Source organism: Balaenoptera borealis (assembly GCF_965194805.1).
Source record: "Balaenoptera borealis genome assembly, chromosome: 3".
NCBI classification, from domain to species: Eukaryota; Metazoa; Chordata; class Mammalia; order Artiodactyla; family Balaenopteridae; genus Balaenoptera; species Balaenoptera borealis.
Window position 1 is genome coordinate 62,755,184 of NC_138866.1, and position 26,355 is coordinate 62,781,538.

General features: G+C 49.0%; 1 long non-coding RNA gene across 1 annotated transcript in view; it reads right to left on the reverse strand.

Moving 5' to 3' along the window:
* The window catches only part of LOC309625152, a 104,377-nt gene extending 79,598 nt beyond the window's left edge, over positions 1-24,779 (reverse strand). The window contains exon 1 of the long non-coding RNA XR_014242359.1: positions 24,603-24,779. This is a non-coding gene — a long non-coding RNA (uncharacterized lncRNA). The remainder of the gene's footprint in view (positions 1-24,602) is intronic.
* Positions 24,780-26,355: the final 1,576 nt, after the last annotated feature.

The following is a 26,355-nucleotide window of genomic DNA, read 5'->3' on the forward strand; positions in this document are numbered from 1 at the left end:
GCAGGCTCAGCAGTCGCAGCACACGGGCCTAGCTGCTCCGCGGCATGTGGGATCCTCCCGGACCAGGGATTGAACCCGTGTCCCCTGCATTGGCAGCTGGACCCCCAACCACTGCACCACCATGGAAGTCCCACCTTCAGTTACTTTTTAAGTATATATATTTTTTGAAAGTGTTGCAAGGAATTTCAAAAAGTCTATCGTGGCTCCTGTTCTCAAGAACTCCCAGCCCTTGGGAGAAGCAGTGCCAGGCAGTTCTTGGGAGCAATGCTTGTGACTCCCAGCCCAGAGGGGGACTGGCTGAATGGGAGAGTTTCTGGGGCCAGCTACAGGCCAGTATGGCTTCCAGGAGAAGCAACTGACATCCTCTTTTTACAGAAAGGTAGTTCTCAGTAAGGAAGTAGCTCCACTATCAAAACAAGTATGTATGTGTGCATGTGCGCGTACATGCAAGCAAGAAGTAATCCAGCCTTAGAAACCCTCACAGTCCTGAGTCCCCGGGGTTGCAGCAGGGCTGGGCTCAGTTCCCAGGCTAAGGGAGATTTGAGGGACTCACGGACAAGTCTTGAACTCTCTCAACTCTTCCAGTCAGCTCCAGACCAAACCATGCTGTGGCTGCCATCAGCAAGCAGGTGACATGACATGACATGTACAGCTGGGGTGTTCTAAAGTTGATTGAACTCTTGTTGGCTGCAATACACCATATGTGAGGCCTGTGCAAAATTAGGAAAATTACAGCACTGGTAAGGAGGGCATGACATCTGGGAAAGTACTTTTTAAAAATAAACAACTTGGGGCTTCCCTGGTGGCGCAGTGGTTGAGAATCTGCCTGCCAATGCACAGGACATGGGTTCGAGCCCTGGTCTGGGAGGATCCCACATGCCGCAGAGCAACTAGGCCCGTGAGCCACAACTACTGAGCCTGTGCGTCTGGAGCCTGTGCCCCCACAACAAGAGAGGCTGCGACAGTGAAAGGCCAGCGCACCGCAATGAAGAGTGGCCCCCGCTTGCCACAACTAGAGAAAGCCCTCGCACAGAAACGAAGACCCAACACAGCCAAAAATAAATAAATAAATTTATAAAAAAATAAAAATAAACAACTTAAGTAACTTCGCAAAACAAGCTACTACAGAAACATGAAACTCTTTCCACTCTTCTAATTTCTTGATGAATTATAGTTAATGTTCATATATGTTTTACAAAATACATTTATAAGAGCAAATGGATATTAGTGAATATACTAGAAAACCACTGATCATGCTGCCAGTAAAAGCTTTTTTTGGACACCTGCTTTTGATTGCGATTTCATGTCCTATTCACAGGCAAATTTTCTGTTGGCACTATTGCTTCCGGTCCGTGAAATGGATTCACATTGTTTCAACATTCTCTGGTGTTCCAGAAGAACACGCTGGCTACCAGGCCCGAATCAGTCTGTGATCCTCTGCTGAACCACATCGGGTCACTCAGCCATTCCAGACTCAATCATTTCTGAAAAGGTGAGCGCAATCTTCCTGCCAACCAAGAGTCTGTAACTAAGCCCAGGGCAAGCAGCAAAGAGTTTAGGTGTCACGTTCCTGGTTCAATCCCCCTATTTAGTGAGAACAACGTTGTATTTGTGAAACTTCTGGTTCCCTTTGTGAAATGAAGAAGTGCTGAGTCACCTTTCTGAGGTATTCCTGCAATGAGCTTCCTAGATTTCCCAAGACTTTTTCTATTTCATTTTTCCTAGATTAAGAAATTAGTACAATGAGTGGCCTAGTAAATGCCACAGAAGGTAGAAAGGCACAGGTGTTGACAGCTAGGGCTGCTTCAGGTTCAGGAAGTCTAAGGTGGACGTGCCCTTTCTGTGTGCTGTGAGCTCTACCCACAGACATAGGAAAGATTGCCCAGACCCTGCCCTGGGAAAGGTGGGGACTGCCTACACAGTGCTGACTTTCCTCCCAAATTGTCTCCTTCAACGGCTACTTTGAGTTTTAATTGGAATTTTTTGTTCTAGCTGCTCAGTGAACTGAGCCTCTGTGATCTTGATAAGGGAAGGCAGCTTTCCTATTTTTTCTGGCTTCCTAGCCCTGCATCTTGGCTTGGTTTCCAGCCTTATTGTTTTGCAGTCTGTTTGAATAACCAGGCTCTCTGGTGAGGGTTCCATGACCCCATCCCCCGACCTAGTAGGCAGCACCAGGGATGGGATGAGGGGGCGGCTGGGCGCATTTCCTCATGCTGTCCTCTTAATTCCGATCTTTCACTGCAGAGGCCCACTGGGCACCCAAGGGTATAGTTTGGGCAAGGACTTCTCACAGCTCAAGGGTCATGGAAAAGACACAACAAAGAAAAAACTTCTTGATCTTGGAACCTGCCTTGCCTGGGCAGCTTTTGTGACTTTCTGCTCAGAGGACCCCTCAATGCCCCATCAAGGGCAGGGAGGGCACAGTGGAATCACTTTGGGGGGAGGGGCAGTAGAGCACAGGAGTTAATGGAGGCCTCCTGGCCTCACCACTTGCCAGCCATGAGGCCTTGAGTACATCACTTAACCTTTCTGTGCCTCAGTTTTCTCATCTTTAAATTGGGGATTCTGGGGCTTCCCTGGTGGTGCAGTGGTTAAGAATCCACCTGCCAATGCAGGGGACATGGGTTCGAGCCCTGGTCTGGGAAGATCCCACATGCAACGGAGCAACTAAGCCTGTGCGCCACAACTACTGAGCCCGAGCTCTACAGCCCACGAGCCACAACTACTGAGCCCTTGGGCCACAACTACTGAAGCTCGTGCGCCTAGAGCCCGTGCTCTGCAACAGGAGAAGCCACCACAATGAGAAACCCGTGCATCGCAACAAAGAGTAGCCCCCGCTCGCCTCAACTAGAGAAAGCCCGTGCACAGCAACGAAGACCCAGCGCAGCCAAAAATAAATAAATAAATAAATATATTTTTAAAAAAATCTCTAGGAGCCAATCGGGGTAGTTTAAATAAATAAATAAATAAATAAACTGGGGGTTCTGGTAGTTCCAACCTATAGGGTTGAAAGAAGCAATCCAAATGCGTGATCATGGTAAGCTCTCAATAATATAATTATTAATATTAGTTGTAGGGTAGAGGGGAGAAGAGGAAGTCTTATCTGCCTTGCTTCAGAAAACAACCCTAATTAGCCCCTGTTAATCTGGCACCAACCTCCATCCCCGTCCCCACCCCCATCCCTGTCTGGGCTGTAGAAAGCCCTGTCCCAGGTGGGGTGGCCTGGGCATCGGGACTCAGATCTTCTTTAATCCCAGTCCTTGGATTTCTGTGGTTTCTGTCCTAGGATGACTATCCATCCAAATTCAACACACTCTCCTCAGGTTAGGTATGAAGGAGGATGGAAGGTGGCCTAGGAATCTGCATACTGTGCAAGAAGAAGGAGCACTGACATTACCCTGGAAATGGGGGTTGACATAGGTGAATGTTAACTTACAGTCTACTCTGGGAGATCCCGAGAAACAGAGGATTTCAGAAAAGGGAACAAACACTCCAACAGGGGTCATCAGGAAGGGCTTCAGGAGGCAGCATTTACTTTCCTTAATATGCCAGGATCATTCTCTCCCCAGCTTCTGAACAACCAGTTTTCAACAAAGCGTCTTTGACCTGAGCCTCCAGGCCTTCGGCAAGAGGTTTAGAAAAACTGCTCAGAAAAAAACCTCAGTGCCAGAAAACAGGGCTGGATGCAAGGGTGCTGCTGGGAGCTGGCATTCCCGGTTTCCAGCTTGACTCTGCAATCCAGGTCCCTTCCTTGTCTGTGAAACTAGGATGACTGGGGAGTTGGTCAGAAGTTTACCAATCCCTCCTCCCGCTTACAAAGTCTATGATCCTTTACTCTCCAATCCCTGCCCCACGGCCCCAGCCATACGTCTGTGCACCTGGGGGAGAAACCCCAACAGGATTCAGCTGACTCGTATTACCGTAACAGGATGCGTTTTATATTGCTTTCTGGACCTGGAAAAAACTGAGAGTGCCAAGGTTAGACCAGCCTGTGAGCGTTTCCTGTTTCTCCGAAAGCTGACAGGCCGGCGGTCAGCATCCCGGGAGCAGCGCATGCCAAAGAGGACAGCATCTCCTGGAGTCCCCCCACCTCCCGGCCTCCCCTGTTTCTTGTAGCGCTGGGCGTGGCCTCCGCGCGGCTCGTTGGTGGCTGACGTAGGAGCTGGGAGGCGTCATCCCCGTCCTCGCATTGGTAGAGCTGGTGAGGGGAGAGAAGGGGCTAGTTCGAAGCCTGGAAGCTCCTGAAGGTCGCGTGCGCTCTGCTGCTCGCAGCACAGGCTCTGACCAAGCGGAGGTCTCAGTCGGATCCGTGGGTGGCCGGACCGACCCCGGTGGCTCCGGGAGGATTGCGCTCCGCACAGCTGTCTGTCAGTTTCCTGCGGGACCTCCCCCCAGGATGTAACCAGGCTTCCAGACACCAGGCCCATCAGCTCCTTCACGTACAATGAGCTGGGATCTCCTGGGCTCTGGGCCCCTCAGAATGGAGGGCGGCGTTTGCGGAGGTCACTTTGATAGGATACAGTGGGAGTGAGGACTGGGTCCGAATATCTGTTGTGCACATCAGAAGTGTCACAGGCAGCAACCAGCTGTCACCGCGCAGTGGGTAATTGGAGAGAATTTCATAAAGGGGCTGTTTAGAAAGGCGAGGGCCAGGGCCTGGGCCTCGCAGTAGCCTCCGTGTCCCCTGAGGCCTGGTGGGGCAGGAGGACGGGTGGGGTGGTGGGACCTGAGCCCAGAGAGCCTGCAGAGGGGCAAGGGAATAGGCCGGGCCTCGCTCATCTCCCGCCGCGCATCTCCACCGTGTCCCCCTAGGCTGAGCCCAGCCTTGACCTCAACGGAGAAAAGGGCACTGGTGAGAGGAACCACGGGGGCAAATTTCCGGTGCTACAGTTTAGAAATAACTGTTAAAAAGAGCTGCACCCAGATGTCTCAAGAGTCAAACATAGTTACCCTAAAATGCCTGGCCTCATGCTGGGCTTGCATGTCCTCTGGCCATTCACTGAGATCACGGCCCCAAGGTCACCACCGCCCACAGCCCAAGCAGGCCGGGCCCTGTGTCCAGAAAAGCCCTGGATCACGCGTTCCACCGAGACTGCTGCTCAGTCATTGCCCCTTCTCCAGGACACTCTTGTGCAGAGTCCCAGCTGGTGCAAAGCATCAGTGGCTGCAAATTACTGAAAAATGAAAACAAACATACTTATCCCAACAGCATACAATATTAAAAGGAATTTTGCTTTTACAGAATCCAGTAAACTACCCTCAGTTGTACCTGCCAAGCAGAAGTGCGCCTTTGTAAGCAGAGGAATGAGGAAAGAGATTAGGGACACCTGACCTGATGTTCAGGGCACAGCTTTAGGGACCAGTTTCATTTTCTGCCATAGGAGTCCATAGTCTAAAAAGAGCTGAAGGAAAGTGACATTTATTGGATACTTCCTAGCTGTGTAACCTCAGACATGTTCCTTAACCTCTCTGTGCCTCCGTCCTTTTATCTGTAAAATGGGAATAATCAGACTGCCTTTTAGGGTTTTGTGAGGATTAAATGAGTCCATGTCTGGAAAGTATCTGAAACATGTGTGCGACACTGTAACATGGTCGTGTTACCTCAGTACCTGCTACGATCACGTGCCAACCCAGAGGCCATGCACAGTCTCTGTTTCCCACCCCAGCAGACCACAGCTTCCAGGCTTCCTCAACACCCAGAGCGAGCCAGCCATTTAGTGGACCCATGGATCGCCTGGTTTTTGTTCCCTGGGGAGAGATGTCCCAGAACGAGCCCTTCCTCCTCTAGCCCGCATGCCAGGCACCTGCCTCTGGGTACCTGGTGGTAGAAAGTGGCCCTGAGTTGGCATTCAGAAGACACCCAGAGTAGCAGCTGAGCGACCTTAATCTCTGGGCCTCAGAGTTCCTATCTGTAAATTAGAGATAATGATTGTCCTCCCCACGTACCCACATACAGGGTGTTCATAAAGATCAAATGTGGAATAACTACAAGTTTTTCCTCAGTGTAAACACCCATGCTTCCAACCCCAAACTGCATTCTAATGCTCCGCTGAGGATGGAATGGATTAAAATAAACCAGCCTCAATGGGTGTGCAAAGGCCCTAGAGTTGCTCCCTAGCCACGTGGAGTCGTGGGCTGCCCCCACCGCCAGGCTGCTGCAGGGAGGGGGCCATTAGCCCACGAGAACCCTTGAACTGCTGGAGACCTGGGATGAAGGGAGATGTCCCATCCCAGTTAGTTCCCAGGTTCCAGGAGGAAACAGGGATTCTGCTGAGATACCCTGAGTGCAGTGCCTAGCTCTGGCCCGGCACATAGCAGGTGCACAATGAATTTGCTCCCCTTACACACGTGTGAGCACATACACAACCGCGTTCGGCCTCACCACCAGACTTTCTGCAAACGCCAAGCACCCACTATGTGCTGGGCACTGCACAAGGTTCAGGGGACCAAGCACAAGAGCTGGCCTCAGCTTCTGGGAGCTCCAAGGCTGGTGGTTGAGGCAGCCCTGAGCGCAGGAGAGAAGTGGAGCCCTAACAGGCGTCCTGGGGAGGTGCTTCAGGGCCGGGCGTGTTGGTGGATGGGCCTCTGGGCTGATGGAAGAGCAGGCACAGCAGAAGGGGTCGGGAGCTCCAGGGTGGCTGTGGGAAGCAGGTTAGGAGGAGGCAGGGTCCTCGGGCAGCGTTTTCTTGTGCCACATCTGCTTGATTTATTCCTTTGGTACTTGCAGGAGAGGCAAGACCTTGGCTGCCCACCCCTGCAGGTCTCCCCATAACTGGCACATGGTAATCCCAGCATGGGGCCCCTGTCACGGAAGGAGAGGGCAGTGCAGCCCTTGCCCCAGCTGACAGCACAGGTGGGCTGGAAGAATCTATAAGAGAGTCCTGCCCTCTGGGTTCCAGGGGAACATTCTAACCCATCAGAGTCCTCATGGGGCTGAAGGTTCTTCCAGAGGTGGCTCCTAGGTCTAACTCCAGGTACGGGGCCTGGGGTGCCGCCCATCACTTCTTCCCTCCTGCTCTCCGGTCACCCTTCTCCTCCAGCTTTGGGGGTAGGTAGCCGGTCCCCCTCCACTCCAGAGCTCCCTGCACGATGGCCCTGGGGTGTCAGATCGGAGTGGACAAGGGGAGGGTGGAAAAGAACCCTCCTCAGTGGTCCGCCCGTTAGGGGAGTGTCTCAAGCTAGGCCACCCCTTCACGTTGCCCAGAAGAATCAGCTCCTCATTGATGATGATGAAGCTTCAGTCTCCTCAGGAGCCACACATTTGCATGAAGAGTTGGGAGTCTGGATATGGGGGAGGGGTAGCTCTGAGAGTTGAGCCCTGGGGGTTGGTGCCAATTTGAATTTTGCCTCAGAGCAGGCTTAGAACAAGGAACGTCTATTAGAGCACCAGCTACGTGCCTGGCACTGTGCCAGGCCCTTTGCATATATTCTCATCTAATCCTCACCACAACATTAAGAGGTAGGCATTCTAGGCCCATTTCACAGATGAGGAAACTGAGATACAGCGAGTTTAGTTACCCAGAGTCACACAGCCACCTGAGGGGAGTGGCCTCTGGTTCTACTGGAGGAACTGTCCTTTTCTGATTGAGGGTCCCTCAGCAAGCTCCTGGGGCCAGTGTAGATTCTGGCTGAATGACTGAGGCTGGACTGGGAGCTGCCACCCCAGGAACTGTGTGTGGAAGGCTGACTTGGGGAGTGTGGCAGCTCCGTCACAGGTGGGCTGGGGCTGTGGGTGTCCCGCCGCCAGTGGGGAGCTATGGAAGGGGTTTGCACTGGCCACCTGATTCCCGTAGTCACCAGGACTAACCTGAAGTTAGTGGGGGTCCCCAAGCCGAGCTCCCAGCGTGGGTGAAGGCTGCTTCCCAGTTGATGCACTTGGAAAAGCCCCTGCCTCTACCATGGCCACAGAGTGCTGTGTAATTTCCTCTGTGGGTCAGTCCGCCACCAGGCGCTGTGACAGGGCCATGAGTCAGGCTCAGCTTGTCACTGACAAGCCACCAGCTGCCTGGCTTCCAGCTGACTCGGTGAACACAAGCGGCTGCCCCCTGCTTTCTCCCATCTCTGTTCCATCCTGAAGAGGAGAGGCGGGGCCGCTCCAGGGATGGTCAGGCAGCCATCCACTGTGGGTCACACCAGACCCAGAGCATGTCAGGAGCTGGGAACAGTTCCGGGCTGTGGCTGGCATGGCGGTGACTGAGGCAGACCATCACCAGCTCCCGAACAGGTCAGCCACGAGCTTCCGGGATCAGGAATCGAGGTGCCCCCAGCAAGCTATTTGAACTGGGCCTGATTGCCCCACTCAACTCCCAAGTAAGGACATTCTCTACCTTCCCCTCAAGTTCAGGAGTCACACTGAGGAATTTACTCCTTTCAGAAAAAGGCACTTAGCTTAGGTAGTTTAAAAAAAATCAGTAGTTACTTCAGCTGCCTTCAAGGAATTCACCATGTCAGGACAAGGCCTTGAAACTCAACAGATGGCTTTTAGAAAACGAGAAGGATAATCTTTGGATCCCTTGTTCTGTGCTGACACTGGCTCAGCCCTTTGGGGTGAGGAGCACAGGCTGGGGTGCCAGTCATTCTCCTGCGTAATTTAAAGCCACGCGCTCTGTGTCACCAAGACTGTGATTCAACCTTGTGCTTGCCAAGGCTCATTCACAGAGGGTTGAAAATGCTCTGCAGGCACTTTTCAAAGTGAGGGCTCTCCGCCTCCTTGAGGGAAAACCAGGGTGCACAGGAGGTGGGCCTTTCCAGCTGCCCAGGGGAGGGGCCCTCAGAGCCAGGACTGGGAGGTGTTCGGCTCTGTATCTGTTAGATGACTAAATGAAGAACACAGAAAAATGAGGCGAACCTGGTACAAACCCTAAAGCCCATGCTTTCCCACGTAGGTACTCCCTGCTGTCTTGCTTCTTAGCAAAGAGGGGTGATGCTTGTGTGATCCTCATGAGGACGCCTGGACCTCCGCAGAGGGATCTGATGGTCAGCCGGGGACAAAGAGGTCCATGCACCCCAGGGGCTTGCCCTCCCTCTGCCTCCTTCCGAGAAGGTAGGGGGTGGCCTGGAACCACTTGAGGGAATACGGTCACTCTGTATCTGGGCTATTTCTGGAATGATAAAGTTTATGTTGGCTGAGACCCTCAAAAGAGTTCGTTTGTTTATTTTTAATGCTTTTTTTAACACCTTTATTGGAGTATAATTGCATTACAATGGTGTGTTAGTTTCTGCTGTGTAACAAAGTGAATCAGCTATATGTATACATATAGCCCCATATCCCCTCCCTCTTGCGTCTCCCTCCCACCCTCCCTATCCCACCCCTCTAGGTGGTCACAAAGCACCGTGCTATGCGGCTGCTTCCCGCTAGCTATCTTTTTTTTTTTAACATCTTTATTGGAGTATAATTGCATTACAATGGTGTGTTAGTTTCTGCTTTATAACAAAGTGAATCAGTTATACATATACATATGTTCCCATATCTCTTCCCTCTTGCGTCTCCCTCCCTCCCACCCTCCCTATCCCACCCCTCTAGGTGGTCACAAACCACCGAGCTGATCTCCCTGTGCTATGCGGCTGCTTCCCGCTAGCTATGTATTTTACGTTTGGTAGTGTATATATGTCCATGCCACTCTCTCACTTCGTCCCAGCTTACCCTTCCCCCTCCCCATGTCCTCAAGTCCATTCTCTAGTAGGTCTGCGTCTTTATTCCCTATTTTTAAATTATTGTGCTCTCTACAAAAAAACAGAAGCCTGCTGACAGGTGCTGAGAGCCCAGGCTAGACGAGCATGGTCGTGCCGCCCCGACAGAGCAGGCAGGCAGCTCCCCACACTGCGGGCTCCACCAGAGCCATGGCACCCTCTCCACGGCTCAGAATCTCCACCTTCAGTTGGGCCTGTGGGTCGGAGAGCAGTTGCCGACACAGTTCTTCCCCACTGCAAAGAGAGGACCCAGGCATCATGGCTTGGTTGGCTTTTTTTTTTTTTTTTTTTCCTTTCCTTTTCTCTTCCCTTTTCTTTTTTTGCCTTCTCCTTACTTAATCTAATTATCAGCCTGGCTGGTGGAGACCAGAAGCCAGAGAGGGTGCAGCACTGAACAGAGGCGTCCAATGGGGAGGAGGGCTCAGCGGTGAGGACTGGGTGAGGCCTGGCTCCTGGACCCGCCCACAACGCAGGCAGATCCCGCTTGTCTCCCTGGACACTTGGTTCCCGAGCATCCACCTGGGAGACACCTATAGGGCAGGAGAGAACAGAGGCAGAGGGGAGACACCAAGGGGTGGGTCCATGAGAGAAAAGAGTAGCAAGAACACCAACAGTGTATTAGACTGACAACATTCACGGCTAAAACCCCAGAGTTTGGTGGATCAGAAATATAGCAGAGCATTGGTGCCCAGCTGGAGGATTCAAGCTTGCTCCGTGCTTGGGGCCAGGGCGTCCCCATGGCGGGATTTTTTACTTGCTGGGACCTTCCACAGAAGTGCGTTTTTACCATTCTCTGCACCATAAACAAAAACTCTCATGGCAAACAGCTTTCAAAGACAGTTAACTTTAAAAGGAAATTGGGGCTTTATTTTCCCACAAGAAGTTCAAGGAATTGTGATTACTCAGAACTCCCTCTCGACATTCTTGTGAACATTTGAGAAATTCCCAGCGCCTCCTGTTGCCCCGAGTGCGGGAAGCCAGGGATATGCCGACTCACACACAGCTGCACAAGTGCTTTCGGGCTCACAACAACTGCATAAACCATTGCATAACTGCAATTGTGTGTGTGTGTGTGTGTGTATGTGTGTGTATTTACTTTGATAATGAGAGGAAATGCAAATAAAAAAGTAATGACTTCTGGTAAAATTATGCCTAGAAAATGACTTTCTACTCTCTATCCCTCCCATCCCCTCAGAAGTCCTCCTCTCAAGATCTCTCCTCCAGGAGCTTAGTTCCCAGAGCAGTTTACCAGGATTGCTAAGGGACATGTGACAATCTATGTCATTAGCTCCATGAGACCTCTACTTTGGGGCTCAAAGTTTCCCTCAGGCCCAGAAATGGATGCAGGGACTCTCCAGGCTAGAAGAGCCTCTGGCCACCAGCCAACTTTCAATGCAAAGTGCAACTCCAGTCACGAAAAAGACCTGGGAAGTCTTGCCAAATACTGAAGACTCTGCCAGAAAAGAATAAAGGGTCTGCATAAACCTGCCCCCATCTCCCCACGGAGAGAGCCAGCTCACCTTGGTTACCTACAACCACGGAGGATGAGCTTGTGGGGGCTGGATGTGTCCAGGGGAGTCTAATGAGGGGTCCAGGAGCCTAAAGAAGGTGTCTGCTCACATGTTTGCTACAGCATGCAGGAGGGAACAACCACTGGACAGCAGAGAATTCCCAGGATTTTCTGCTTAGGTGTATGTTGTAGGCAGGTAGACATATGTCTCAATTTCTTAAAAATGATCTGTTTTCAAAGAGAAAGGAAGGAAGAAAGAAAGAAAGAAAGAAGAAAGAAAGAAAGAAAGAAAGAAAGAAAGAAAGAAAGAAAGGAAGGAAGAAAGAAAGAAAGAAAAAGAAAAGATAGATAGAAAGAAAGAAAAGAATGGAAGGAAGGAAGAAAGGAAGGAAGGACCAGAGAAAGGGAGGGGAAGGGGGTGGGGAGGGGGAGGGAGGTAAGGAAGAAAGTGGGGGAAGGGATGGGAGAAGGAAAGAAAAGGAGACACATAAAAGTTCTAGATCTGTGCAGTTTGGTATGGTAACTTCTGCTCACATGTGACTATTGAGCACTTGACGTATGGCTGATCCAAATTGAGATACGCTATAAGCTGGATTTCAAAGATTTAATATGAAAAAAGAGTGTAAAATTTTTTAAAAAATGATTTTGATCAATTACATGCTGAAATGATAATATTTTGGAGATTTTGGATTAAGCAAAATATATTAAAATTAACGTCACTTATTTTTTACTCTTTTTTAATGTGGCTCCTAGAACATTTACATCCGTGGCCTGCACTCCACTTAGTTGCTCCCAGGGGGAACCATCCAGCGCAGTGCGGCCACAGCCCCACTCCTAGTTCCCATCAAACTGTCCAGGTCCTTCGCTCCGCCCCTTTCCCGGGACTGAACGTAACTAGCGCAGGTGTGTGGTGCCTTGATTCTTAGGTTTTCCAGGCGAGATCCAAGCATCTCCCTGGAAAATCCTTTCGTGTTTTAAGCAGCTGTTTTCTGACCTGCCTGACCTTTTAAAATCCTCTGCTTCATCTGAAGGCGCGCAGGGGCTTTCTCGCACTCTTGTTGGAGAGAGCCGGTAGGTGGCTGTGTGATAGTAATGGAAACTTTGAATAGAATGTGTGAGTCGTGGGTGGTTTTGGTTAGGCCTCAGTGGGGCTGAGGCATTGACAGACACTGTTCAAGTTAGAGTTCAGGTTCACCAGTAAATATTTAGGAGAGTTTTTAAAGTGGTACTGGAGAACATCACAGCAATATTAACAAAACATTCTTCCAAAACAAAAACATTCTTCTCTATGCCCGGGAGCTCACTAGGTGAGGAATTCAGCTGGCTGCAGTCGGACCTGAAGGAGGAAGGAAAGGCTGGGTGCGTGATGCAAGTGGGAAGGGTCCAGGTGCCAGCCGTGCAGCTGCTCAGTTTCCCAGGCCCCCGGCCCATGTGTGTGTGCTTCTATAAAGTCATAATTACAGTGGTACAGTTACATGTTTTGCTTTTATACTTCTTTCTCATAAGTGCTCATAAGCATTTTCCATGTTTGTCCTCATATCATACTTTTTAGTAATTAAATAATAGTCCACCAAGTGACTATCATTTTGTAAACTGCTATGGAACATTTAAATAGTTTCAGGTTTGCTCATTTAAATAAGATAGCAGCAAAACTGCTTTTCTCGCTGGTCTTTCTCTTGGATTTATTTTCCTTGTGATTAATTCTCAGAAAAGAAAGAAACTACCGCAAGGGTATGAATGTTTTTCTAGTTCTTGATAGATATTGCCAAGGTGCTGTCCAAAAAGCATGTATGAACTTATATTTCTCACAGGGATGGAGGCTTGTGCTAAAGTTTCTTGCAGCTTTGCCAGGATTGAAGTGTTACAGCACATGTATATTTTTTTCAGCATTTACATTTGTAAGTGTATATATTATATACATACGTATATATATTTGCAAATTTAAATGCTGTAAAAATGGCACCTCCTTGAGAGTTTTGAAGCTCTTCTAAGCAAAATATTTATAGACAAGTAATATACATATATATATTTACCCCCCTAAAAATGCCAAAGCATTGTCTTCCGCCTTTCTGGACTTTACATGAATTTCTGTTTTTAAATTGTTCTGCACAGAAGATACGTCTCTTATGCATTTATGAATTTATGAACTTATTTATTCAATCATTTATTTATATAAATATGGACTTGTTTTAGACTTTGGGTTATAGTCAATACTACTTTATTTATTGTACTGCTCAAAATTTTCCAGTTTAGCCACTGGGAACTCTTTCTGTTGGCTCCTATGCCCCTTTGACACTCCCCTATCCATGTGTTTGTGTTGTGAGCTCATCCTTATTTTCCAGCACTACAAGATGCTCCAGCTTCATCTTATACATTTCCCACCTCAGCCCTAGAATCAGACCATTCTCCAAGGAGCCCCGGTTCCTGTTATTAGAGAATGGTTCTAGAAACCAAGATCTGGGTGCTTGGTGTGCTCATTGCTACTAGGGTGTCGTGTCTCAGGTGACAGAGCAAAGACAAACATGTGTCTACTAGCCTGCCTGCCTGTATAGATACACGTCTATAACTATTTCTATATGTAACCATCTGTGTCTATATTAAGTTAAACATGAGTTCTTACTGTTGCCTCCAACTCTAATCCAGTACCGCATGGATCATTCTAGTCTTGCTTATCTTCCCACTCTGACTCGGCATGCATTAATAAAGACCTCATTTCAGGGAGGGCTGATCACCCCTTTTGAAGAATTCCCTTTCCAGAAGTATGTTGTCTGTGAAGGGGAAAAAAAAAAGTCGTGCCTAATTTCTATCAACAGAGAGAGGAAAATATCATCAATTGAGAAAAAGTTTTAATGTCCTTAAAGTTATCATTGGAATCTGCTGCTGATGGAAACTCAGCAGTCTGCATGGGTCTCCAAAGCACAAGGTCTACACAAGTGGTTCCTGGTCCAAGGCCCAGCTGACTTTGCTCCCAGCATCTCCCTATCGGCACTGAGTACCAGTGGCTCCTGACCAGAACCCACAGGAGGATCCCAAACACAACTGTCCATCTTCCAAAGTCATGTGCTCCTCAGTGTCTCCCTAGAAGAGCTCATGGGTCTCAGACCAGATGGGCTCCCCCTGCTTTGCTCAGTGACACTGGTCACCTCAAACTGCATCATGCCAGCATGATGTCCCACAGAAAGAACTGTCCACACCAGCCCAATGCTGCTCAGGGAGCAGGTCTTCTGTGCCTTCTTAGCCTGGCCTCCTGCCCTCCAGGTGAATCTCCTTTCAACACAAACATATACAGCAAGTTTGTCCCTCCCTTCTCAAGCCCTTGATTGGATAAGTTTGGCCTTGTTAGTGAGGGATTCTCCATCCAAGCAGGCACAGCCTACTTGTGAAACAAAGTTAATGTTTAATTACACAAGTAGTAATAATCGGAACACTTCCCAAGTGTCGGGCTCTGTTCCAAGCATTTTGCTTCTATGAGTTTAATCCTTATAACAAGCCATTATTAGCCCTATTTTCCTTAAAAAAAAAAAAAAAAGTGGGGCTCACTGAGATTTAGTTATGTGCCTCTTATACTCTTACACAGCTAATAACTAATAAAGCCAGTGTCTACACTAACCATGGTCATACATACTGCAGCTAAGCAATACATTAATCAAGGTTCATTGTCTAAAAATAAATAAATAAACAAAAATCCAAAAACACAGAAATGTCTGTAGTACAACTTATAGTCCCTCTTTGTCACCCCCTTCCAATTCTCCTTTCTCAGAGGTAACCAATCTGTGTATGGTATGTGTACATCCTTCTAGATCTGTTTTCCTTCCCCCTTTGGCCACACTGCGCAGCTTGTGGGATCTTAGTTCCCTGACCAGAGATCAAATCCCGGCCCCTTGCAGTGGAAGCTTGGAATTCTAACCAGTGGACCACCAGGGAATTCCCTAGACTTGTGTCTATGTATGATATGGTCTTAGGATTTGGGAAGGACTTTAAATACATAAATTACACTATATGTGCCATGCTTTTGACTTGTTAGTTTCACTTGTCAATATGCCTTAGAGGCCATGCCCTGTCAGTATATGTAAATCTGCTTCAGTCTTTCAAAGATTTTAAGGATTCCATGGTGTGGATGTACCATAAATTATTTATCTGGTCTCTGATTGATAGCCATTTAGGTTGTTTCTAACATTTTGCTTGAAAAACCACGGTGTGTTGAACATCCTTGTACATGCCTTTGTGAGAATGGCAGAGGGCAGAGTCCCAGAAGTGGAATTTCTAGATCAGGGTGAATCCACATTTAACTTGTTGCTACTGCCTAATTGTTCTCCAAAAAGATTGGGGTGATTTTCACTGCCCCCCACAGTGGTGCTTGAGAGCCCCTGTTTTTCCACATCCCCACCAATGCTACTGAATAGTAGCAATCCTTAACATTTTTACTAATCTGATGGATGGAGAGTGAGATCTCCCTGTTTGAATTTGAATTGACTTTGCTTGAATTTATGTTTCTAGTTCCCTCATTGCTCATCTATTACTAGGCTTTGGATTTCTTTTACCTTGTGCAACAATTGCACCCTTCCCAATAACAATCTAAAATGACTCTTTAAAACTCTTTGCTGATCTCACCTTTGAGCTTAGGTAGATTCTGCTAAGAATCCTTATCAGTCCTTCCCAGCCCTGCCTGGAGCCACTCCAGGGCTCCTTTCTCAAGGATAAACTGTTCTGGAACACGTCAGCAATGCCTGCCTTAGGAAGGTTGTGGACTTTTGTCACAGTTGTGACTCAGCCCCTGTCCCTGAAGTCTGAGGCCATCCACGTGGAAAACAACAATTCCCTACGCACAAACCCGCCGCCCACTCGGCCCTCAGCCAGCAGAAGGGCTTGCTCTGCCTTCTTCCCACCGCTCCTTTGCTCTTACCCGCCCCTTTACCTCATAATGCTGTTATAAAAATAAAACATCCACAGATGCTAAACCATTCAAACAGCACAAAATTATCCCATGAGAATATATGGATATTTGTTTAACCTCTGTGCCTCTTTAGAAATGTCTATGCATAAACATGCATATATTTGCATATAGATTCTTTTTTATTAATGCAACTGGAAGACAACTATACATAGTATTCTGCACCTGGCTTTCTTTTTTTTTTTTTTTTGATTAACAGTGTATCTCCAAGATTTTTCCATGTCAGCATACACAGATCTTTTTCATTTTGAATGGTCTCTTAGTATTTCATTGATGTGTCATGATTTGTTTATTTATCTAGTCCCCCATTAATAGACATTTGGGTTGTTTCCACTTTTTTGCCACTACAAACAACGTTACTGTGAACAACCTTGAACAAACATCCTTTTGGACATGTGAAGATGTACGTGCAAGGTAAATCCCTAGAACTGTAACTGCAGGGTCAAACAAAAGAAACGTGTATTTGAATTTTGATAGATTTGCCGTGCCAATTTACCCTCCCATCAAGAATCATGGAGAGAGGCTGTTTCCCTGTCCTCTCTCTCACTAGCATCAGGCTTTGTTAAGCTTATAAACCTTCTCCCATCTGATAGGTGAAAAATGGTATCTCATTATAATCTTAATTTGCATTTCTCTAATTATGACTTAGGAATATGTTTCAAATGCTAAGAAGTCATTTGTATTTCTTTTTCTGTAAACTGCCTATTTATACCCTTTATGAACTATCCTATTTGTTTATAGGAGTTCTTCATATATGAAGGAAATTAATATTTTTGTTATATATGGTGTAATAATTTCCCCCAGTTATTGTTTATCTTTTGTCTGTAGGCTTTTATTATATATAGGTTGCCCTTAGATTCTGGGTTTTCTGTCTTCTAGCAGGTTAGAATTTCACTGCACACATTTAGGTGTGCAAGGATTGATTGTTGTACTTCATCTTCAGTTCTACGTTTCAGTCCCCATTCCCCTGAGGTGGCAGACACTTCATCGTTACAATCCGGAGACTGGCTGGTCCCCTCATCCCCTCAAGGTTCCTGGGGTGGTCCTGAGTCCAGGTGGGCTTACACAGTGGGAGGAGCTCACTGGATCCTCCAGGCCCGCTGTCCATCTGGCATCCACTGGAATTGCCTGCCGGTCACGTCTTGTCCACAAGGCCCTTCCGAGGCTGCGCGCTCCTGCCCGGCCCCGCAGCACAGGCGGAGTGCACATGACTCCTGTGCCACCCGCAGGGGTGCAGAGACCCACCTGCCTGACACCCCACTCGGCCCTTCCTAACCTGGACCTTTGCCACCTCCTCTTGGCTCATGCCAGAAAACAGGGTCAGGGCCCCTTCCTCAGGATCCCACCAACATCTACGTACATCTCACGACACCCCAACTCTGCTCCCAAGCCCAGGGGCTCTGACAAGCCTCGCTATTCCTCCTCCAACAGCTCCCCAATCTGTTCCTGTGCCTTCCATTCCTCTGAGGAGTTGCAATTCTGGACTTCAGAGATCAGGAAGACTTTTTATATGTTTTTCTCCTCCTCTGTCATCACATCCCCAAAGCTCATCAGGAACTCCCAGGTGGAAAGCAGATGGGTGTTAAACCCTGTGCACTGCTCAGACCCGCACCCCTGGCTTCTCCAGACCTGTATCCTCTCAAGCCCCCAGCTGACACAGTCGGGGTTTCTGTGGTCTGAGTGCTGGCGGTGCCCCTTCTCTGGAAGCCCTTTGTGGGCGGGGGTGGCCCGTCTTACTCTCCTTGGTGTCATCCCGCCCCGTGGGCCTCACGCACCTGGGCACTTGGTCAGGTGCGCGGCGCTGAGGCACGGTTGTAACAGGCCAGGCTGTTGTTGTCCTGGGGGTTCTCCAAAAAGGCCAGATGGGTAGGGCACCAGTGAGGGGGGTACTTAGGGTGTCCCCCCAGATGGCCTCCTCGGCTTCTGCTTTCTCCCAAAGGCTTTCCTCAGCTGAGCTCCAAGGAACCAGGGGAAACAGGTTTTCTCCAGAGAGCTCTGTCTGCGGATAAGGCCTCCCCACTTGTTTGTCTCCCCAGCCTCCATCCCTGCTATGTTGGTGTTTCTTCAGGCCAGGGGGCTGGACAGTGTAAAGTGACCTCAGACCTGGGGTCCTCAGGAAGGGCAGCTGTAGGGGCGGAGCTGTAGGGAAGGTACCAGGCACCGAGCTTCATTGAACACAATTGACTTCACTCCTCATAGGGTTATCATCTCATCCCTACCACACCCCCGGCACCACCTTTCCTTTGCCTCCAGCCAAATCAAAGCTCCATCTATAAGCCTTCTGGTCATAAGGGACAAGGTCCTTTCTGCAAGGTCCCACATTTCCTGAAAGTGGAGATTGCAATAAAATCCAGCCACCTGCGCACGAGAGGGTCCTCCCCACCCAGGACCCCCTCTCCCTGCCCCTCTTTCTCTTTCCCGGGCAGGGCCGGCTCTCAGGACAGTGCAAACACGTCCTCAGTTGGTCTCCAGTCCTCCCGCCATTTCTACTTGTTCCCTCCAGCATCCTCCATGAGCTCAGCTGCAACCTGACCTAGTTTTGCTGGCTCCCTTACGCCACCTCAGTGCCGGTTACCCACCGAGGCCGAGGCCTTGCTGCCTGTAGATCTTTTATGTTAATTAATCCTCCCCTCAGTAACATCTCTTTTTTTCTTTGGCTGTGCCGCGCGACATGTAGGATCTTAGTTCCCCGACCAGGGATCAAAGCTGCGGCCCCTGCAATGGAAGTGCAGAGTCTTAACCACTGGACCGCCAGGGAAGTCCCTTGGTAGCATCTCTGAGCAGCACCATCCACCAGCATGCTTGTCGTAGGGCTGAAGGCCAGACTCAGCAGGAAATGCAGACATTAGGGGAGCCCCACCTCTGGAATTGACTGGATGGTCTCTTGACCTCCCTGGGCCTCTTTCTTCATCAGTAAAGTGGTGAAAAATACAGTACTTATCTCACAGGGTGGTGAGGGCTCCATGGGTGACACGTGGGTGTTTATAAAACACACGCTATTATTCATAGTATTTTGCGAAGAGCATTTTTCATTGTAAGTGATCTTGCCCCATCCATCTAGCATAAATCTTGAGTCATATTTTTTTTGGAGGGGAGGGGGGTTTTCTCTACATTTTCTTTTTCCTACAATTCTTTTTTAAAAATATTTATTTATTTATTTGGCTGCGCAGGGTCTTAGTTGTGGCACGTGGGATCTTTGTTGTGGCATGCGGGATCTTTTAGTTGCAGAGTGTGGGACCTTTTTTTTTTTTAGTTGCGGCATGCGGAATCTTTAGTTGCAGCATGTGAACACTTAGCTGCGGCCTGTGAGATCTAGTTCCCTGACCGGGAATGGAACCCGGGCCCCCTGCATTGGGAGTGCGGAGTCTTAGCCACTGGACCATGAGGGAAGTCCCCTACAACTCTTTATTTAATTAGAAGGTGGGGATAGTGGTGGCAGTGTTAGAGAGGAAACACAGTGTAGGGTATGTATGGAAAGATAAAAAGGCTATCGGGCAGCCTCGCCTCCCAAAGTAGATGCCAGCAAATTCAGCTGGGACTGAATAAAGTTTGGAAACCTAGTGCTGAGCTCCTGGCCTCTAAGGACATGGACACGAGCCAGGCCCCCAGCCCCGCAGGTGCAGTGTGGGCACTCCCCAGGAGCCTGCAGTAGGAAGGCACCCCCATGGACGCCATGGGGCCATCCATGCCCTCTTCCATTACCTTATGTCCCTGGTTTGTCACATCTGGAACACAGGCCACCAGGGAGGGTACTGGGCCCAGGAGACATGTGCTGGGGTCACGGCAGAGCCAGGGGTGAAGGATCAGGTAGTCTCCTGAGAGGGGACAGCAAGTCGGGAGCCCAGAGGACTGGAAAGCCCTGAAGTCACAGTGGTTGTTGGTTTCCCCGTGGGGAAGCAGAGCAGGAGATGCAAGCTCATGAATTGGGAGAGGAAACGGGAGGTTAGAAGCAAACCATAGCTATCGGTACCGCAAAAGATTGAAAACACCCTCAGTTTCCATCAGTGTGGAGAGGGCTAAACCCACAGGGAATATCCATACAAGGGAAGGCTGAGCAGAAAGATGAGAAATTGCATCATGTATCGATGTGAAATAATTTCCAAGATATATTATTAAGTGAAAAAAGCAAGATGCAGACAGTGTATAAAATAAGCTACCATTTGTGGTTTTATTTATATTATTTGCTTGACTATGCATAAAATGTCTCCGGAAGGAGTCACAAAAAAACATTTTAGGAAGTTTGTGTTTAATGGTGATGGGGTTCAGGGCAGGCCACCCCCAAATATGATACTTTGGCATATTGATTATTTTGAATTAAAGTTACTTAAGAAATAGCTGGTACAAGAAGGACAGGTGCTCTGACCTTCCTTTGTCCCTCTGAAAGCAGGAAAAAAAAATCTCCCATTTTGGAGATTTTATGCCTACTTTGGTCATTTCTTTGGGTCTCATATCTTTGGGGCCCTGGTACGTACAAAATTAAATTAAAGTAGTTTTTCTCCTGTTAATCTCTCTTTCATTAAAGAGGTGTCTCAGGACTTCCCTTGTGGCACAGTGGTTAAGAACCCACCTGCCAATGCAGGGAACACGGGTTCGAGCCCTGGTCCGGGAAGATCCCACATGCCGTGGAGCAACTAAGCCCATGCGCCGCAACTACTGAGCCTGTGCTCTAGAGCCCGCGAGCCACAACTACTGAGCCTGCATGCCACAACCACTGAAGCCCACGAGCCTAGAGCCCGTGCTCCGCAGCAAGAGAAGCCCACGCACTGCAACAAAGAGTAGCCCCCGCTCGCCGCAACTAGAGAAAGCCTGCGCGCAGCAACGATGACCCAATGCAGCCAAAAATAAATAAATTTTAAAAAAGAGGTGTCTCAGGCAAGAACCTGGAAGCGTAGAGGAAAAAATTATTTTCCTTCCTTACAATGGGTACAGAGTTTCAGATGGGGAAGATGAAAAAGTTCTGAAGATGCGTGGTGGTGATAATGTGAATGCACTTAATGCCACAGAACTGCAGTTTTAAGTGTACATACTTAAAAATGATTACAATGGTAAATTTTATATTACATTTAACCACAATTTTAAAAACCCCAAACATTTCATTAGTTGCCTGTGGGGAGAACTGGAGTGTTCAAGAAAGAGAGGAAGGGAGACTTCACTGTACATCCTTTTGTAACCATAGAAATCTTTTCAAAAAATAAGTAAGAAAGGAACTTCCTTGGTGGTCCAGTGGTTAAGACTCCCCACGTCCACTGCAGGGGACACTGGTTTGATCCCTGGTCCAGGGACTAAGATCCTGCATGCTGCGTGGTGCGGCCAAAAAAAAAAAGAAGAAGAAGAAAAAAATTAAAAATAAAAGAGGCAGCAAACTGATAGGGCCCAAGGGCAAGCTAAGCCTTGCAGAAGGGCTGGCTGAGAGGCAGTGCAGGGTGGTAGCTTGTTCATTGACAACGGAGCTATTTACAAAGATGTAACGGGAGAAGGAGAGCACCGGGGGTGGAGCAGCCCCTGGACTCAATAGCAGTGGTGCTCGGCGTTCGTACTACTTACTGGAATCAAGGAGAAAATCGGTGGAAGAGGCTGCCTGACAGAGGCTGTGACTTTCCTTCCAGGGTCACAGCCAGCGTGGGTGACATTGCAGGGAGGGCATCAGGGGAATTAATACAGATTTCTCTCTTCTCCCTCCCTTTGATCTCTCCTGGGCTCCCCACTGGCCAACACTGAAAGGCAGCCAGTGGGCAAGGGCGCTGGCCCGGGCAGGATTGGTCACAGGGGTCAGCCTCCTCCAGACACAGAACTGGGTGGAAAAGGGTGGGGAGAGCATCTGGAGGGACAAAGGGACAATCTCAGAGACAGCTTGCAAGCTGAGGAGACAGCCTGCCTGGGCATGTAGCCCAGCTACGTCATTCACTACCTGGGCATCACGAGGTAATAATCGTAGCGATCCTAGAAGCTGCTATGAGAATTAAATTTGTTAATATTGACGTCAAGTGCTTAGAACAGTGCCGGGCACAGGGTAAGCACTGTACACGTGAAGTGACTGTCACTTATTACAGCCTGCTGTGTGAGACCTAAAGCTTTCCCTGGCTCCTACCAAGGAAGGGTGCAATGGAGCAGGGCCGTTCTGGGGGGGCAGGAGGCGGAGCCAGCAGTGAGTGTCCGGGTGAGGCCGGCCTCTGGGAGTAACAGTAATACCGATTCATTGAGCACCTCTAACTGTCAGCACTGTGCCGGGCCTGCTGTGTCCACTGTCATGAAACCCTCACCACACGTGCCAGCTGGGTGCCAGCTGGGTGGAATCGTTGCTCCTTACAAAGGGGGGAAAACTAAAGCTTGGAGGGGAAGCCCCTGCCGAAGGGCTCACAGCTAATGAAAACCTTCCTCCCAGCTGGGCTCTCAGTGCTACACTCCTCCCAGCTGCTAAGTGTTCCTGTAGCAAATCAGTCCGTGAAAGATTTACAAGTTGTAATATCAGAATTTAGATCAGTGGGACTTCCCTGGCGGTCCAGTGGGTAAGACTCCACGCTCCCAATGCAGGGGGCCTGGGTTCCATCCCTGGTTGGGGAACTAGATCCCTCATGCATGCCACAACTAAGAGTTCGCATGCCGCAACAATGATCCTGCATGCTGCAACTAAGACCCGGCACAGCCAAAATAAATAAATAACTATTAAAAAAAAAAAAAAAAAAAAGAATTTAGAACAGCCACTATTTCCAGAATCTCTCTGAGCTTACCAGGCACTTATACAAAGGGTAAATTCTCGTTCAAAAATATTATGGTCAATTAAAAGAGTGGATGAAAAGTGTCTGAAATGTCAAATTTGTTAACTTTAAGATGAAAATTTAAAGAGGATTGCAGGCAATTTTATGAAAAATTAAAAATTATAAGCCCGTGTTGAAAGTAATGCATTTTTTCAGAAAACTACCAGTGGCATGGTATTTAGAGACAGATATAGTTAAAGTACAGGAATAATATTAAAGTGATGAAAGTACCAAGAATAATTTTTCTTTCGTTATTTTAAAATATTGGGATAACCAATATAAATAAGCTTTTTATTTGCTTGAATGTACATGTTATCTTTTAAAATAATTTTATTTTTGAAGTTTTAAAATACATTATTTTATAAACACACAAATATAATACACCCAATTTCTCAGTCAATACTTAACAAATTTTTAAAGTCCGAGGCCGCCTCACATGTGGATGGGTGTGTGGGTCCCTCCTTGCTCCCTGTCTCCACCACTTCACAAGAGGAAAGATGATTTTCATCCCTGTTCTTGGTAAACATAAATGAACGAATGAGTGGAGGGAAGATTGATATATTTGAAGGACAAACAGACCTAGGTAGAGTGGTGATGAGGTTGGGAAGACAGTTTGGGTTACGTGGGAAAGGCTTTGACGGGAGGCTGAAGAGAGGATTTTACCCAAGAGGCAGTACAGAGGCAGAAAAGTGATGTGACGCCACCAGACTGCAAGGAAGATTTATCTCACAGAGGGATGAGGAGAGGTTAGAGAAGGAACTGGTGTCAGGGTCACTATTTGGGGGCTCGAGGTGACAGAGGCTTTATTTTTTTTGTTTGTTTTTTGGCCACACCATGCGGCTAGTGGGATCTTAGTTCCCTGACCAGGGATAGAATCCAGGCCCTCTGCAGTGAGAGTGCAGAGTCCTAACCACTGGACCACCAGGGAATTCCTGACAGCGTCTTTAGAAGGGCCTAGAAAGGGAGGCAAGGAAGCCTGAGAGGTGGTAAGAGGACTGACAGGATCTGGTGGGTGCTCAAGTTGGCGGCCTGGGAGAGGGAGGGGTTGGGGGTAAGCCGGCCCCCTTGGCAGTACCAGGGAAGTCAGGATGTGGGGAGGAAGCCTTTTCTCTCTGCATTTCCGTTAAGCCACCTGCTTCCTGAGGGAGGGGGGCGGGTTGCGATTCACCCTCAGGTCACGTCTGAGGCCATCTGAGGCCTCACCCACATCTGAGGCCGACGTCTCCCCAGTGCCCAGAATGGGGGACACCAAGGCCACAGGACCATCACCTCCTCTGATCCTGGCCCTGTTTCCAGGGTGAGGTTCTGCCCCTCTTGAGATGGGGAGCAATTGAGCCCTTTCTTACAGTCCCAAGACTTCTCCCAAGCAGGCAGTCCCTGGCCAGAACGTCCGTCCAGATGTAGTTCTGTATCCATCAATGTATTTCCAGGATACCCCGTGCATAACTTCTCAAGCACCTGCGACCGTCCTGCTGTGCTGAATCCTCAGGGGCTGAGACAGCACTAGGAATCACCTAGAGATGATTCTAGATCATCTCGATCATCTCTCCCTTGCCCTCTCCAGTCCTGCCTTGAGTGTCAAAGTTCAAATAAAACTGGACATCAGGGAGAAGTAAGACAAACCATAGAGGAAGTGGCCGCCCCTCCCATTTGTGCACACGGAAGGCATGCTGGGAAAGAGGCCAAGGGACCGCACACCAGACACTTCTTTTTTTTTTAATTTATTTATTTATTTATTTTTGGCTGTGTTGGGTCTTCGTTTCTGTGCGAGGGCTTTCTCTAGTTGCGGCACGTGGGGGCCACTCTTCATCGCGGTGCGCGGGCCTCTCATTATCGCGGCCTCTCTTGTTGCGGAGCACAGGCTCCAGACGCGCAGGCTCAGCAAAGAATAATTTTATGTATTATTTTTGGCTGCACTGGGTCTTTGTTGCTGCGTGTGGGCTTTCTCTAGTTGTGGCGAGTGGGGACTGCTGTTCGTTGCGACGTGCGGGCTTCTCATTGCAGTGGCTTCTCTTGTTGAGGAGCGCGGGCTCTCGGCTCGCGGGCTCAGTAGTTGTGGCTCGTGGACTCTAGAGCGCAGGCTCAGTAGTTATGGCACATGGGCTTAGTTGCTCCGCGGCATGTGGGATCTTCCCGGACCAGGGCTCGAACCTGTGTCTCCTGCACTGGCAGGCGGATTCTTAACCACTGCGCCACCAGGGAAGTCCTTTTTTTTTTTTTTTAAAGTATTTATTTATTTATTTATGGCTGTGTTGGGTCTTTGTTTCTGTGCGAGGGCTTCCTCCAGTTGTGGCAAGCGGGGGCCACTCTTCATCGCGGTGCGCAGGCCTCTCACCATCGCGGCCTCTCTTGCTGTGGAGCACAAGCTCCAGACGCGCAGGCTCAGCAATTGTGGCTCACGGGCCTAGTTGCTCCGCGGCATGTGGGATCTTCCCAGACCAGGGCTCGAACCCGTGTCCCCTGCATTGGCAGGCAGACTCTCAACCACTGCGCCACCAGGGAAGCCCCTAAAGACACTTCTGTTTCTTGTCTGCAAGGCCAGTGCTGGGCAGATGGGATCTTTATCAGCAAGAATGTAGATCAAGTGGTCGGCAGCCCCTTCCAGCATCACGTGGATGATTTATGATACCTGTGAACATCAGGCTGCTCCTTAGGCCTCGGTAAGAGAAGGAAGGCCCAGGGGTCAAGCCCCTTGCCTGAGGCAGCCTCAGCAGAAATCTCAGGGAGCAGAACAGAAAAGGTCTCTGCCCTTCTGGAACTTACATTCCTGTGGTAGAAGATACATGGTAAACAAATATCTAAGATAATTTGAAATGGTGGTGTGTGCAATGACAGAAACGAAAAGCGTGCAAGGAGTCCTTAGAAATAATGGTCAAGGAATTAATATTTCACCTGAAGTAGACGGAGGCATCCGCCGTGTAAGAAACTAGGGAAAGTCATCCAGGCCGGGGGAACAGAGAGGGCAAAGGCCCTGAGGTGGGACGTAGGTTGGCTTGTTCAGGGACTATAACAGAGGCATTTGTGAACTGTGAGAAATACCTAGATTTCTAGCACCAAAGTTCCTAAATGAACGCTTGCAGGAAAGACCATTGTGTTAAGGGTTTATAAGAACATGGGGTCAAGAGTACCCAAAGCTCTGACCCTCCAAAGGGCCTTTGCTTTCAGGCTGGATGTTTGGGGAGGAGAAAGAAAATGGTGGTGGTTCCTCCTACCTCCTACCTGAAAACTCTGCCTGGGTGGGTTGTGGTGCCCTGGCTGTGGGTTAGGGGAGAACCAAGTGAGAACCAAGATGGACCCCGTGACCGCCCCCAGCTGCCCCAACAGCGAGAAGGGTTTGCTCCTCTTCCTTTCTGCATCAGCCCTGGAGTCACAAGCGAGGGGCCAGGGTTTCTCTAAGTAGGGCAGGGTCCTTGGGGGACACGTGAGGAGACGGCGTATGTTGGGGGCCT